General features: G+C 42.5%; 1 protein-coding gene across 3 annotated transcripts in view; it reads right to left on the bottom strand.

Annotated features, from left to right (window-relative positions):
* ZMYM4 (zinc finger MYM-type containing 4) overlaps positions 1 to 8674 on the bottom strand; it is a 127626-nt gene extending 118952 nt beyond the window's left edge. For 2 of the 3 annotated variants that reach the window (XM_089686331.1, XM_089686333.1), the window contains exon 1: positions 8354 to 8440. The gene's annotated coding sequence lies outside the window, so the exon portion shown is untranslated. Of the gene's footprint in view, positions 1 to 8353; positions 8441 to 8545 lie in introns of those variants that run through there. The other variant, XM_089686332.1, reaches the window with a different exon arrangement.
* Positions 8675 to 15019: the final 6345 nt, after the last annotated feature.

Below are 15019 nucleotides of genomic sequence, written 5' to 3'. Positions count from 1 at the left end.
CATAAGTCATTTAGAAGCAGCAACATGCTTTTTTTTAATCACCTGTCATGATGGGGTCAAACCCCCCCCCCTCCCCCAATAGCCCTTTATAGTAAAAAAACAGCCAATAATCACTACTATAAGGGGTTAATTTACACTGTGAAACAGTGAAAGTAATTATATATTTATTAGAGATGCACTGAAATTTCAGCCGAAATAGCCGATAAGGGAGACTTGGTACTACAGATGTAAGGGGGGGGGGGGGGGGCAGGTTTGGGACTGCTAAGAAAGGCAGGAGAGGAGCAGTGTATACAGTGAATGGCTGTCACTATGGGGTTTGTTTACTAAAGCTGGACAGTCCAAAATCAGATTCCCTTCTGCATAGAAACCAATCAGCTTCTAACCTCAGCTTGTTCAATGAAGCTTTGGCAATGAAACCTGGAAGCCGATTGGTTTCTATGCAGAAGGGAGTCTGATTTTTGACTCTCCAGCTTTAGTAAATAAACCCCTATATGTCAATGCTGGTTTTAAATGTAATTACCAGCTTTTTGTTTTCTTCACTATAGCTCACAGAATTAGCTGGCACTTTCCCCCCAGCTAAAAGAAACAAAGTTTCCTTTTAGCTTCTTTCCAGAGATAAAAGAAACAAAGTTTCCTTTAGCTCTGGGGAAAGTGACAGCTTATTCTGTGAGCTACAGTGAAGAAAAAAAAGCCGGCAATTGCATTTAAAAATCGGCACCAAAATATATGACAGCCAGTGAGGGAGCCTCACTGTATACACTGCTACCTCACTGTATACCCCCTCACCCCTACAAAGAGGACCTGTCACTCATATGCTATCACATAGGGGACTATTGATCCCCTATGTGATAGCAATAAAATCATAAGTGAAAAAACAAATTATATACTGTATATAAAATTTTTTTTTTTTTTAACTTATGATTTTATTGCTATCGCATAGGGAACCAACAGTCCCCTATGTGATAGCATATTTATTTATTTATTTATCGAGTTTATATAGCGCCAAAGGGTTTGCTCAGCGCTGTACAATAGAGGGGGGACAATACATGAAACAGTACAGTAACATCAAACAGCACACAAGAGGTAAGAGGACCCTACTCTTTCGAGCTTACAATCTAGGAGGGAGGGAGTAGAGGTACAGGAGGAAATGGCTGTGGGGGATGGAGTGGTAGGAGGAGGGAAGGGCAGCGGCTGTTAGGTGAGGGTGGGGTAGGCTTCCCTGAAGAGGTGGGTTTTCAGGGAGCGCCTGAAGGTGAGGAGGGAAGGTGACAGTCTGATGGATTGGGGTAGTGAGTTCCAGAGGATGGGGGAGGACCTGGAGAAGTCTTGCAGTCGTGCGTGGGAGGAGGAGACCAGGGAGCAAGATAGAAGGAGGTCCTGTGAAGAGCGAAGGGTACGGGTAGGGTGGTACCTGGGAATCAGGTCGGTGAGGTAGTTAGGGGCAGTGTTGTGAATGGCCTTATAAGTCAGAGTGAGCAGTTTGAATTTAATGCGTTGGGCAATGGGGAGCCAGTGGAAGGAGAGGCAGAGGGGGGTGGCAGAGGTGGAGCGGCTGGTGAGGTGGATGAGTCTGGCAGCTGAGTTCAGGATTTTCTGAAGCGGGGAGAGTTTGCACTGGGGTAGGCCGGTGAGGAGGGAGTTACAGTAGTCAAGGCGTGAGATAATCAGGGAGCGTACGAGTAGTTTAGTGGTGTCCGGGGGAAGGAAGGAGCGTATCTTGGCGATGTTCCGGAGGTGGAGCCTGCATGTGTTTGTAAGTGATTTGACATGAGGTTGAAAGGAAAGGTATAAGAGCGACAGGTCCTCTTTGTAGGGGTGAGGGGCAGTATGTGCAAGAAGGGGGCAAGAGAGGAGCAGTGTATACAGGGAGGCTCCCTCACTGGCTGTCATATGTCGGTGCCAGTTTTTAAATGCAATTGCTGGACTATTGCTCCCCTATGTGACAGCAATAAAATCATAAGTTAAAAAAAAAAAAAATATATATATATATATATATATGAAAGTAGAAAAAAAATACAAAAACAAACTGGAACCTCCCCACACACGCAGACATTTTGATTTGGTTTTCGGCCACATGCATTCTGAATTTTTGGTATCAGTTTCAGCACCAGAATTTTAATTTCGGTGCACCATTAATATACACACACACATATACATACATACATATATATATACACACACACATACATACGCACTCTCAGGATGGATGCACAGGGTATTTTAACTGGGAGTCAGAATTGAAACTGTATGAAGGGAAGGGTGGAGGGGGGAGATATAAATCTTTAATATTAAAGTAGTACTAAAGGCTGAGACTTTTTGCATGGATATAATAGTTTTAATTATAACGCACAATAATGGTAAACTAAATTTTATATTTATTTGTAATGCCTTATATTACCTCCAGTCTACAAACTTGTACACCAACAGTGTACAGAACACCTCCAGGTTGCTATATTGCATTATAGTGGTGCACCGAAATGAAAATTCTGGTGCTGAAACCGATACAGAAAATTCAGAATGCATGTGGCCGAAAACCGAACTGAAACGTCTGCGTATGTGGGGGTGCTGCAAATTTATTTTGTATTTTTTTTCTACTTTCATGTATATATTTTTTTTTCTTAACTTATGAATTTATTGCTATCACATAGGGGACCAATAGTGTGTGTAAGGAGAGGAAAGGTGAGGAGCAGTGTATACAGTGAGGTAGCAGTGTATATAGAAAGGCTCCCTCACTGGCTATCACTATATGTCAGTGACAGTTTTTAAATGCAATTGCCGGCTATTTTTTTTCCTTTACCATAGCACAGAGAATGAGCTGTCACTTTCCCCTGGAGCTAAAGGAAACTTTGTTTCTTTTATCTCGAGAAATAAACTAAAAAGAAACTTTGTTTCTTTTAGCTCCGCAAAGAAACTAAAAAGAAATGTTTATTTTAGCTCAGGGAAAGTGACAGCTGATTATCTGAGCCATAGTGAAGAAAAAAACCCGCCAATTGCATTTAATAACCGCCACTGACATATAGTGACAGTCACTGTATACACTACCTACTCCTCTCCTGCCTTTCTCCGCTGCCCCCCCACCCCACATCTGCAGTACACACATTCCCCTGTATCAGCTAAGTTTTTCCTATTGGCAAAATGCAGATAGAGCTATTTTGAGCAGATATGTTTTGTTGGCCGAAACTTCGGTGCATCCCTATTGCATTACATTTCATTTTACAGAAAATTACAGCTCTTTAATGCCTTTAGTGATATTCAAGGCATTTTATTAAATAATAGACACATTCCTTCCCCCCCCATCGAATGACCCCAGAGCAAGCAGCTTGCTCGGCCCCGCCCCCTCCTCATTGGCTGTGATTGATAGTATACGAAGCCAATGGCTCACACTGCTGTCTCAGCCAATGAGGGAGGGAGAGTCCCTGCTCTTGTGCACATTGCTGGACTGTGATGGGGCTGCTGCACACAGAAGGTTTTTTACCTTCATGCATAGAATGCATGAAGGTAAAAAAAAAAACCTTGAGCCTTTACAACCACTTTAAAATTACAATATGGTTTGTGTAGCAACTGTATATGCTATATTGTTTTATTTGCCATTTTCTTCCTACGAAAGTGGAGTTATCCTTTAATCCAATTGGAATTGGTTCCAGGTAGGGGTGTACCGAAATTGCAGTGGCCAAAACGTTTCGGCCATAAACACCCCTATCGACCGATATGAGAAAAAAAAAAAAAGCACCGATACAGGTACCGAAAAACCCCGCCCCTTCTCGGTACTTCTCAGCCTTATCTGAGAAACCATCGACCGATACTGGTGCTAGGCATAGAGATTAGTGAAGGAAAGATGGCCTTCACTCATCTCTATGCCCTTGGAGGACCGGAGCGATGTCACTTCCGGTTATTTAAAATTTTTTTTTTTTTAAAGCACTAGATCAATGCTCTTTTTGATCTAATGATTTATATTGCAGAGAAGAGATGTGGGGTCTTATTGACCCCATATCTCTCCATAAAGAGGACCTGTCACTAATTACTTCTATCACAAGGGATGCATGCATTCCTTGTGATAGGAATAAAAGTGATTTTTTTTTTTTTAAAGGGACAGTGCAAAAAAAAAAAAATTTTAAAGAAAAAAAAAAGTTTAACGTGCCCCCGTTCTCGCGTGTAGTGGTGACCGCATATGTAGGCCACGCCCACATATGTAACTGATGTTCAAACCATATACATGAGGTATCACCACGAACGTCGGAGCAAGAGCAATAATTCTAGCACTAGACCTCCTCTGTAACTTTACACTGGTAACCTGTAGAAATTTTTAAAGAGTCCCTCATGGAGAAGTACCGTAGTGAGACACCATTCCATGATTGTGCGCAATTTTAAAGCGTGACATGTTGAATGTCTATTTACTCATCTTAATATCTTTCATATTTTATAAAAAAAAATGGTGTTTATATTGTGGGGTTTTTCTAATCATTAAAGTGTATTTTTTTCCAAAAAAATATATATAAATTTTTAAAAACCGACCATTTCGGTTTTCGGCCAAGTGCATCCTGAATTTTCGATTTCAGTTTCGGCACCAGAATTTTCATTTCGGTGCACCACTAGTGAAAAGGGTGGGCATAGTTGGCACTTTTGAGTGCTTACAACAGGTCCAGTGCTCATGTTACTTGTTCCAGGAGAGGGACAGGAAATTCCCGTCTTGCTGTCGGAACACAGAGCTGTATATTACATGTAGCTGAGGCTACATACAAGTTTATACAACACACATAGTCACTGCATCTATTAGTAAATAGCACGTTTGGACCAAACAAACTATTTAAACTTCACTGAAACATGGAAATCAGCTTTGAGGTGACCATACTCTGGTAGATTTTAAAAAGTGAAAAATCTCACCAGTACAGTCAGTAATGTCAAAATCTGACAAATGTGTTTCGAAACTACTTCAAAATTTTGATTGCTTTCAACATTCAGTTTCGGCATGAATGGCTGCATACATTTGTACAAGATACATTTTCAAACCGGCTTCTTCCAATTTTCTCACCACTACGGTCGGAATTGAATGTCAACTTACAATTGAAAAATCAATCAAATGTTCTGAAAATGAGAATTTTTGAATATGCTCCTTAAACTTGTACCTACAGGTAAGCCTATAATAAGGTAGGTACAGTAAATATCTGCTAAACTTGCACCGTTTAGGAGATATTTACAAAGCATGCAGCCGGTGATGTCACCGAATCATGCGCTCTGAAGGGACGGTATGCTGTACTGTCCCTTCAGAGCTCCATGCCGCAGCTTAGGGCTCTCGCACGCATGTGGGGAAGTGACGTCACTGTGGCTCTGGCAACTCATACTGCCAGAAGGAAGGCCGGGTGAAGATGGCGGCGCTGGGGAACAATGACAGTGCAGCACAGGAGGACTCCATGCACAGGCAAGCCTGTCATAATGTACTAATATGCGGTGCAGTTTACTACCGCTTTAAAGCTACATACCTTCAGAAAAAAATGCAATGCGGTTTAGGAAATTCATGGGGGTACCATTAAGGTGAAAGTAAAGCCACTTTTGTATCTTTTACCTACAGGTAAGCTTACAATAAAGCTTACCTGTAGGTAAAATGAACATCTCCTAACCCTGCACAGTTTAGGAGATATTTGCTTTGTTTGTCCGCTGGCGCATGTGCTCTGAAGGAACGGCATATCTGTGCAGCTCCTTCAGATCACTGTGCTGTGTCCCGAGAGTGACGGCCAGTCAGGCAGCCAGGACTCACGAACCCAGAAGGAAGACCAGGTGAAGACGGAATCCTCTGCAGTGGGGACACTGCACCGCTGGAGGGCTTCATTTTAAGGTAAGTCCTGAATAATGTGCTAGTATGCATTGCATTACCTTTCAGGGGATTGTTTTTTTTCTTCTCAAGCTGCAGTTTACTACCGCTTTAATCGTAATGGTACCCCCATGTGTTGGGAACAGCACTGAACTATGTGGATCCTCTGCAGCCATGTTTTCTGAAAAGGTGCAGAGAACTTTTCCCTGCATTTTCAGTGGGTACAACAGTCCATCCAAACAAATGGGCTTCTGTGCCTAAGCAAATGCAGCCATGGGGAAACCGCAGAGGTGTGGACCAATCCTTATGCTTGCCAACAGTGTCCATAAGAACCCATTTTTAAATACACAAAATATAGCAAGGTATACCTAAAACAAACTGCTCATGAAGCACAACAATGATTTATATACAAGAATAAAAAGTGGAATCACTTTCCTGTGACCTGCATTCACAGGTAGGCCGTACATACAAATTTCAATGCATGTACGGCCTAAAAGAGAAGTGCGGTATATGAAAAAAAACAAACACACCTATTACCCTGGCAGGAAGCAGCCACAGACCAATGCTGCATCTGTCCCACACCACCTCTAAGACCAAGAACTGAACAATCAAAGACCGCTGATAGATCAGTTCCCAGTCATTTGTGAGCAGAGTGGTGACCGTCAGTCAGTCACCAGCTCTCTACTCTGCTCCTCTAGAACTCACTGGAGCGCCAGGCTATGGAGGAGGGAGTGTGTGGCTGGCTCAGGCTCTCAGTGGAGCACTGAAAGAGCCAGCTGCCAGTCAGGCATCTAGGTGGATCTCGACATTACAGTCAGGATCTTTCCGGCTCAGTGATATCACACAAACTTTGTCCCTACTCCTCCTTAAAAGAATAAGTTCACCTTTGGGAAAATGTTGCATGCTCCATATGTTTTTTGGGTGGAACATGTAACATGTTGCCAATGCTGCCCCCCCCCCCCCGGTGACAAAAGTACAGAAAGAAGTTCCACGTACTAACGGTCACTTTTTAAAAACAGCCTGGTCGAGCGGGGCTGCACCCTCAGGGCCGTATCATTCATTCATAGTGTTCTGAGAATGAATGGACTACAAGTCCAAACAACCGTAGTAACTGTCGACTTGTAGTTTTCAATAAACTACCACGGCACCATGGTAGCTCATTGAATCTTCCTGTCTGCAAAATATCTGCTTGCCCATATATCCCGTACGACAAAAAGATAAACTGACAGGTCTGCAGAAGACCTGCATGGCACCAGTGATCTGCTGATGCCATGCTTTACAGCCTCCTGCAACCAAAAATAAATGCACATTTACCAGCAAAAAAAAAAATGCGCATTTATTTTTGGTCAAAAGGTGAACTTATCCTTTAAGGCCGAATTAACATCAGAGGGCTGTGGTTTGGCTGCAGTGCAATGTATGTGTGTTTTACATGCAGTTTAAGGTGCACTTCCATTGACTTCTAACAGACCAGACATTTTCTGAAAGTGCAAAGATGGATTTTGATGCACTTGCCTGAAACCGTCCAGTCTAAGACCTCATGTACACAAGCCTACCCACACCGCCGGTCGTGGAAAAACGCAAATCGCTACAAAAACAGGGTACTGCAGTTGCCGCGTTTTACGATTTCCCGTGGTCAACACATTCCTATCCTGAACGCGTTCAGGAGAGAGGGAGGTCTAACCTCACCCAAGCATGGCAGCTCCTAACATCCGGTAAAGGCCTATGTATACATGAACACACAGGCTTTTATGGAGTTGAGTTTAGAAGCTTTGGCAAAAAAATACCAAAAGCTCCTAAAGGCAAGTTTAGGAGCTGCTCGTGTACATGAAGCCCAAGAGAATTTAACAAGAATGCACCAAAACTTGCCTAAGCGGTAGCACACCGGCATAAATCTGGCCTAAAACCGGAGCAGCTGTGCATGGCAACCAATCAGCTTCTAGTTTTCATTTTCAAAGCTTAACTCAGCAATTTGAAGCTAGAAGTGGATTGGTTGGCGTGCACAGCGGCGATACATCCGACTTCTCCAAGTTTCAAAGTGCCCAGGGAGGGATGGAGAGGATCTGGAGAGGTAAGTGATCAGATGATGGTTTTATTGTTTTGTTTTCAGCACGTGTTACCTAAGTGATCACTGTATGTAGCCGGATGGCATTCTGTACACAGACAAGCAATGTGTGTACATACAATGGGTGACCTTTCAGAAAGATCCGGCCATAGTATGACAATAGAACCCCCCCACACACACAGCCTCCTATGGAGAGCTATCACTCTCGCACGCCGCCCGTACAGACAATCCCGTATCCCCCCTCCAGCCACACAGAGGTCCCGTCTAGAACAATACATGCGGTCCCAGGTCACACAGTGCGCGCCTCCCGCTCTGGGCCCCCAGTACAGGGGTGCCGGGAGCACCCATCACAGGGTACGCTCACAGACACAAACAGAGGGCCACCCCACATACAGTCTATGCATAGTACAAACCGGCTCCCGCCATTTTATCTCTTACTTCTCCCCCAGAAAACCACCAACCCCTCCCACAGCACGTTCCCTTACCCCCCGGCCAACCCGGGCTCAGTATCCCGCCGTTCCGCCATGTCGGCCCCGGACCCGTCCAACTGCAACACTCCGCAGGGGGGGTGAGAGAGGGGTGGGTCAAGACACGACCAAAATCCCACAGAGGGGGCTTTGTAGAACATACCAACACATTTGGTAGTACAGCGCACGGAAAAGAAGAGTTACAGTTACCCGTCTACGGTGATGAGCTTAACAACGCAGAACACCTAGCGACACTTCCATGGGTAAGGCACTACTGAGAAAACATCGTTACAACTGCGGGGGAAAACTCCCCATTCCATTGTGTGAATTAGTTCAATCCGTGGAGCGGGAGAAACACGCAAGCGCAGCACAGCAGGGCGGGAAATGTGCAAACACGCAGGCGTGGGGAGGAGGGTTCTGCGCGTGCGCAGTACTGGAAAAAATGGTCTAGCAGCAATGCACTCTTAAAGAGGTAGCAGCACATGACTGCTGCTTCCATTTTGTTTCTTATCTCAAGGCAGGTTTTTGGTCATTCAAAAGAGAGGCTCTTGGAAAACGAATATAAAGCCTGAAAGGAGAAAAATGACATTTGATGTGCAAATGAAAACTCATTGCATCAAATTGAAGACTACTGGATTCAATTCAGAATGTAAAAGAGCTTCTAAAGTGTAATCTGCTTTATCAGTAGAACAGTGAAATGAAACAAAGGTGTGCAAAGTGCACTGATGGGTCAGGAATAATCTTTCACACATACTATGGTAAAATGAAATTAAACATTTTGAAATGTAAACATTTATGGTGAGATATTTGCATATCATAGTTATTCTTGGTATCGTATTGCTGAGTACACCCATATGCCTTGTTATGTTTATACAATACATCAGCGAAATGTGCAGAATCACGCTTGCCATGTTGGCGCAATGGTAAATATTTTAAAATGGAAAAAAAATTATAACAAAAACCCATCACTACCCCATGACTAACAAGATGATCTTGCAAGTTTAAGGTACATACATAACTATAAGTCAATGGAGCTATTATTATTTTTATTATTATTATACAGGACTTATATAGCGCTAACAGTTTCCTCAACACTTTACAATATAACGGGAAACAATACAGTTCACTACAAGAGGGTTAAGAGGGCCCTGCTCCTTGGAGCTTACAATCTAGGAGGGAGGGGCTAGTGGTACAAAAGGTAGTAACGGTGGGGGGATGGACTGGTAGGAGGAGTAGAAGATTCCATTATTAGCTGAGGGCAGGATAGGCTTCCCTAAAGAGATAGGTTTTCAGAGATCGCCTAAAAGTGAGCTATATCAGTTTCACTTTCTCCACTGTGCTGGAAATAGACAATTCCTGGAATTCATAGTTTCGTAGACACTGGTTCTGTTGTGCCCCTCCCAGACACACCACCCTCAAGGTAGATTCTGCTCCATATCCACAGATTCTAAAATCTAAAAATTAATAAGAACCTGGATCACGTGTCAGAAAGCTTTACAAAATTGCCACAAAGCTTTACCAAATTTGGCACAGGCCTTTTTAAAAGGGCCACAACATCAAGTAAGTGTTGTAATTGTTTTAATGAATCCCCCCCAATATAATCTTAAACACCTCTGTCACTTCCAGGAGTGTCAGAGTCACTACATTCCAGATGATCCAGATAGTTGCTTCCCTTTACTGGCCCTTACATTAGCCAAGGAACTTATAGAGGTTTATTTACTAAAGCTGGAGAATGCAAAATCAGGCTCACTTCTGCATAGAAACCAATTAGCTTCCAGGTTTCATAGCCAAAACTTAATTGAACAAGCTGAGGTTAGAAGCTGATTTGTTTCTTTGCAGAAGTGAGCCTGATTTGCTCTCTCCAGCTTTAGTAAATATACCCCATAGTGTCCAGGAAAGACTTGTGTGATCTGCAGTACATTCTTTGCACCTTCAGGGTTCCCGGGTCACTGTCAAGACCTTAGCTGACAGTAGGACCACAAAATTAGCTGGGGATCTGGAATGCTAAGCCTCCAACACTTCTGAAGTCTACCTGCTACATTGTGAGAGGGTGACTTTGATATATAGGTATCTTAAATGGAAATAAACCCTCCTATCCTTTACAGCCAAGGAACTTGTCTTGGATCTAAATGTTTTGGGAAACAGTAAAATCAATGGGTTTAGTTCTGTTTTAATATAGTATGTTTTTCAGGTTAGGAATGAGGTAGTGACAAGGTCTATTTAAAGTAGAACTATAGGCAAAATTTGTTTTCATGTTGGATAGAGTAAGGGAGAACTATAACCCCATCATATATTTTTTTCTATCTCATTGTCCCATTGGAGAGATTTCCCTTCACTTTCTGTCCCATAGCCAAGCAGGAAGTGAGAGGAAATCCCTGCAAATTAAGGGAATTCCTTGGGAAACCCCATGTCACCATAACTAGTGTCCCGATTGGGATATTTCCACCCTATTACTTTTATGGGGACAACCCAAAATTTGGCATTTTCTTTGACTTTCAATTATAATGGTAAACAGGATAAAAAGAGAGGATGAATCTTCTTCACAATGGCACAGGCAGCAATAAAAAGTGACATGTTTTCTAATCTCTATCAACTCTATCCAAAACAAAAAAAAAGTTTTCCCTTTAGTTATACTTTAAGTGATATTATTTTTATTTATTAATTACTGGTACTTATATAGTGCTGTCAATTTATGCAGCACTTTACATATATATTATACATTTACATCAGTCCCTGCCCTTAAGGATCTCACAATCTAAGGTCCTTAACTCACATTCATACATACACATACTAGGGCCAATATGGACAGGAGCCAATTATATTCTTTAATTAATAATTTGAAGATTTTTTTTCCTTCCAGTTCAAGTTTTATGAGAACTTATGCTGAACACACAGCACAATTTTGAGGCCAAGCAGATGATCGTATCCTATTGACAATGGTTCTGTGAATTAATCTAAATTGTTGGTAGGTTGCGCAGTAATTTTTAGCATTAAAAGAGGTTGAACTGACTGGAATGCACCTGAAGGCTTGACTATTGTCCATTTCTATGCACCACAGCCAAGCTTCAGTACATAGAAAATTTACATCACCGGAACTGGCGTAACAAGAACCGAAAGCGCCGACCAGAACTCTCAACCTGCAGGACATCCAGTTGTCCATTCCAGTGATGAAAGTTCTGATTGTTCTGGTGCCGGTTAAAGGCAAAAATAAATGTGGAGTGGAGAGAAGTGATCCTTTCTTCCCATAAAACAAAGCGTACATTGATCTGTTTATTTATTAAGAAGTCATTAACATCAAGAAGTCATCATCTGGTGAGTGAGCACTTGTGGTTGGATTCAATGGTGGATTACAGTTTGGCACAGTGGTTGAGGAAAGAAAGAAATAAGTGGCTTAACAACAATACTGGGCATTTATTTACCCACTTGCCAACCAGTCACGTACCTGGTGCGTCACTAGTAATCAAGTGGTTGCACCGGGATGATGCCTGCAGCTCTCGATACTGTTTATTTGGTGCATCACTAGTCATCAAGTGGTTGCACCAGGATGATGCCTGCAGCTCCTGGTACCATTTATTTGGTACCATTTATTTAGAGCCAGCGGTCGGCTATCTTGTAATAAAGAGAAAAATTGGGTTATGTATTGTGGGGTTTTTTGTATTAAAATTAAAAAAGTGTATTTTTTCCCAAAAAATTGCATTAGAAAAGCACTGCGTAAATACCGCGTGACATAAGAAATTTCAAAACCCACCAATTTCTTCTCTAGGGTCTCTGCTTTAAAAATTTATAAACTTTGGGGGATTTTCTAGCGAAAAAAAAATGGTTACTATTGTAAGAATATTGTGAAAATGTGCTTGGAGCACAAACATTTTTTCACTTTGAGTTTACGTTATTTTTTTCATTTAATATAGTGCCTTGAAAAAGCATTCATAGCTCTTGAAATTTTCTACATTTTGTCATGTTACAACCAAAAACGTAAATGTATTTATTGGGATTTTATGTGATAGACCAACACAAAGTGGCACATAATTGTGAAATGGAAGGAAAATGATAAATGGTTTTCAACATTTTTTACAAATACATTTCTGAAAAGTGTGGCGTGCATTTGTATTCAGTCCCCTTTACTCTGATACCCCTAACTAAAATCTAGTTGAACCAATTGCCTTCAGAAGTCACCTAATTAGTAAATAGAGTCCACCTGTGTGTAAATTAATTTGAGTATAAATACAGCAGTTCTGTGAAGCCCTCGGAGGTTAGATAAAGAAAATGAGTGAACAAACAGCATCATGAAGGCCAAGGAACACACCAGACAGGTCAGGAATAAAGTTCAGGTGGGAGAATCAGTTCACAGGACAACTATTAGTCGTGCACTCCACAAATATGGCCTTTATGGAAGAGTGGCAAGAAGAAAGCCATTGTTGAAAGAAACCCATAAGAAGTCCGGTTTGCAGTTTGTGAGAAGCCATGTGAGGGACACAGCAAACATGTGGAAGAAGGTGCTCTGGTCAGATGAGACCAAAATTGAACATTTTGGCCTAAAAGCAAAACGCTATGTGTGGCGAAAAACTAACACTGCACATCACCCTGAACACACCATCTTCACTGTGAAACATGGTGATGGCAGAATCATGTTGTGGGGATGCTTTACTTCAGCAGGGATAGGGAAGCTGGTCAGAGTTGATGGGAAGGTGGATGGAGCCAAATACAGGGCAATCTTAGAAGAAAACCTGTTAGAGTCTGCAAATGACTTGAGACTGGGGTGAAGGTTCACCTTGCAGCAGGATAACAACACTAAACATACAGCCAGAGCTACAATGGAATGGTTTAGATCAAAGCATATACATGTGTTAGAATGGCCTAACCAAAGACCAGACCTTAATTCAATTGAGAATCCATGGAAAGACTTGAAAAGTGTTGTTCACAGATACTCTCCATCCAATCTGGCAGAGCTTTAGCTATTTTGCAAAGAAGAATGGGCAAAAATTTCACTTTATAGATGTGCAAAGCTGGTAGAGATATCCCCAAAAAGACTTGCAGCTGTAATTGCAATGAAAGGTGGTTCTCGGGGGGGATGAATACAAATGCAAGCCACACTATTCACATATTTATTTGTAAAAAATTTTGAAAACCATTTATCATTTTCCTTCCACTTCACAATTATGTGCCACTTTGTGTTGGTCTATCACATAAAATCCCAATAAAATACATTTACGTTTTTGGTTTTAACATGACAAAATGTGGAACATTTCAAGGGGTATGAATACCTTTTCAAGGCACTGTAATTGTATGAAATTGTATTTATTAGAGTTTATAGCTCCTACTTTGTTTTAATTTATAGAATGAAAAATAGGGTTTATGTCTTACTCTTTCCTGGAGTATATTACAGGACACAGGAGTATAGTTTTGGGCCATGGGTCATGAAGCTCCCTTCATGTGATTGGATACTGGCAAATAAAGCTTTAACCTCCTTGGCGGTGTTCCCGAGCGTGACTCGGGGTTAATTTTCATGTCCAGGAGCGGTAACCCCCGAGTCACGCTCGGGGTAAAGTGCAGAGGATACAGCGGACTTCCCCTACCTTCTCCCCGCGATTCCCCGCTGTGATCGCCGGTGAGAACGCTGCCCGGCATCTGACTTCCTGGTTCCTCTCTCTGCGAGCAGCCGCAGTGCAGGAGAGTGGAACTGGGAGGGAATATTAAAATTTAAAGTGACACACACACACACATACATATAAAAGAGATGATACATTGTAATCTGAGAGGATTACAATATATCACCTCAGATCACCTCAGATCTGACATTTTACTGGCATTTGTGCCCATAAAAATAAAACATGGCATCAAAAATGCCCCCATTTAGGTCCAAAGCACTTTTAGACCAACTGAGTGACATCGACAGCGACGTGGAGTAGTGGGGAGATTTGTCGTCTGACACTGACACCGATCTGGCAAGTGACAGCGGCGATGATCCTGCTCCTGACCTCAGCAATGTGCGCACTTGGTGCCCTATTGCCTGCGATACGGACCATGTAGCGCCCCCAAGATTCCCATTCATTGGATCACCTGGGATGAAGGTAGATGTTGAGCGTAACAACCCTCTGGCCTACCTGCAATTATTCCTCACTGAGGAGATAATTGAAAAAATTGTCACGGAGACCAACCGCTACCAAGAGCAGCAACCCGCTACACTGCAAGCCAGGTTTTCCAGAAACCGAAAGTGGGATCCGGTGAGCAGAGAGGACATCTGGAAATTTCTGGGACTCATCATTCTGCAGGGCGTGATAGGAAAACCGCTCCAGAAATGGTACTGGACCACCAATAAATTACTGGCCACTCCGGTTTTTGGCACCGTTATGTCCGAATATCGGTTTTCCCTCAGCATGAAGTATTTACACTTCACTAACAATGAGGAATTTGATGAGGCCACGCATCCTCAGCCCAAACTTAAAAAAATCTGGGAGGTGTACCAAAATATTGTGTTCAATTTCCAGTGGACCTACGTGCCAGATAGGGACGTCAGTGTGGATGAAAGCTTGATGGCCTACAAGGGTCGCCTAAGCTGGATCCAGTACATAGCGTCCAAAAGAGCACGGTTTGGCATCAAATTCTACATGCTCTGTGAGTCATCTCCCGGGTACATTTGGAATTCGGTCATTTACACTGGTAAAGGCACGCAATTCAACCCCAGGT

The sequence above is a fragment of the Staurois parvus genome, unplaced genomic scaffold, assembly GCF_062004578.1.
Source record: "Staurois parvus isolate SC_StPar_1 unplaced genomic scaffold, SC_StPar_1.0 ptg000394l, whole genome shotgun sequence".
Classification (NCBI taxonomy): domain Eukaryota; kingdom Metazoa; phylum Chordata; class Amphibia; order Anura; family Ranidae; genus Staurois; species Staurois parvus.
This window is presented reverse-complemented; position numbering and strand designations above follow the sequence as displayed.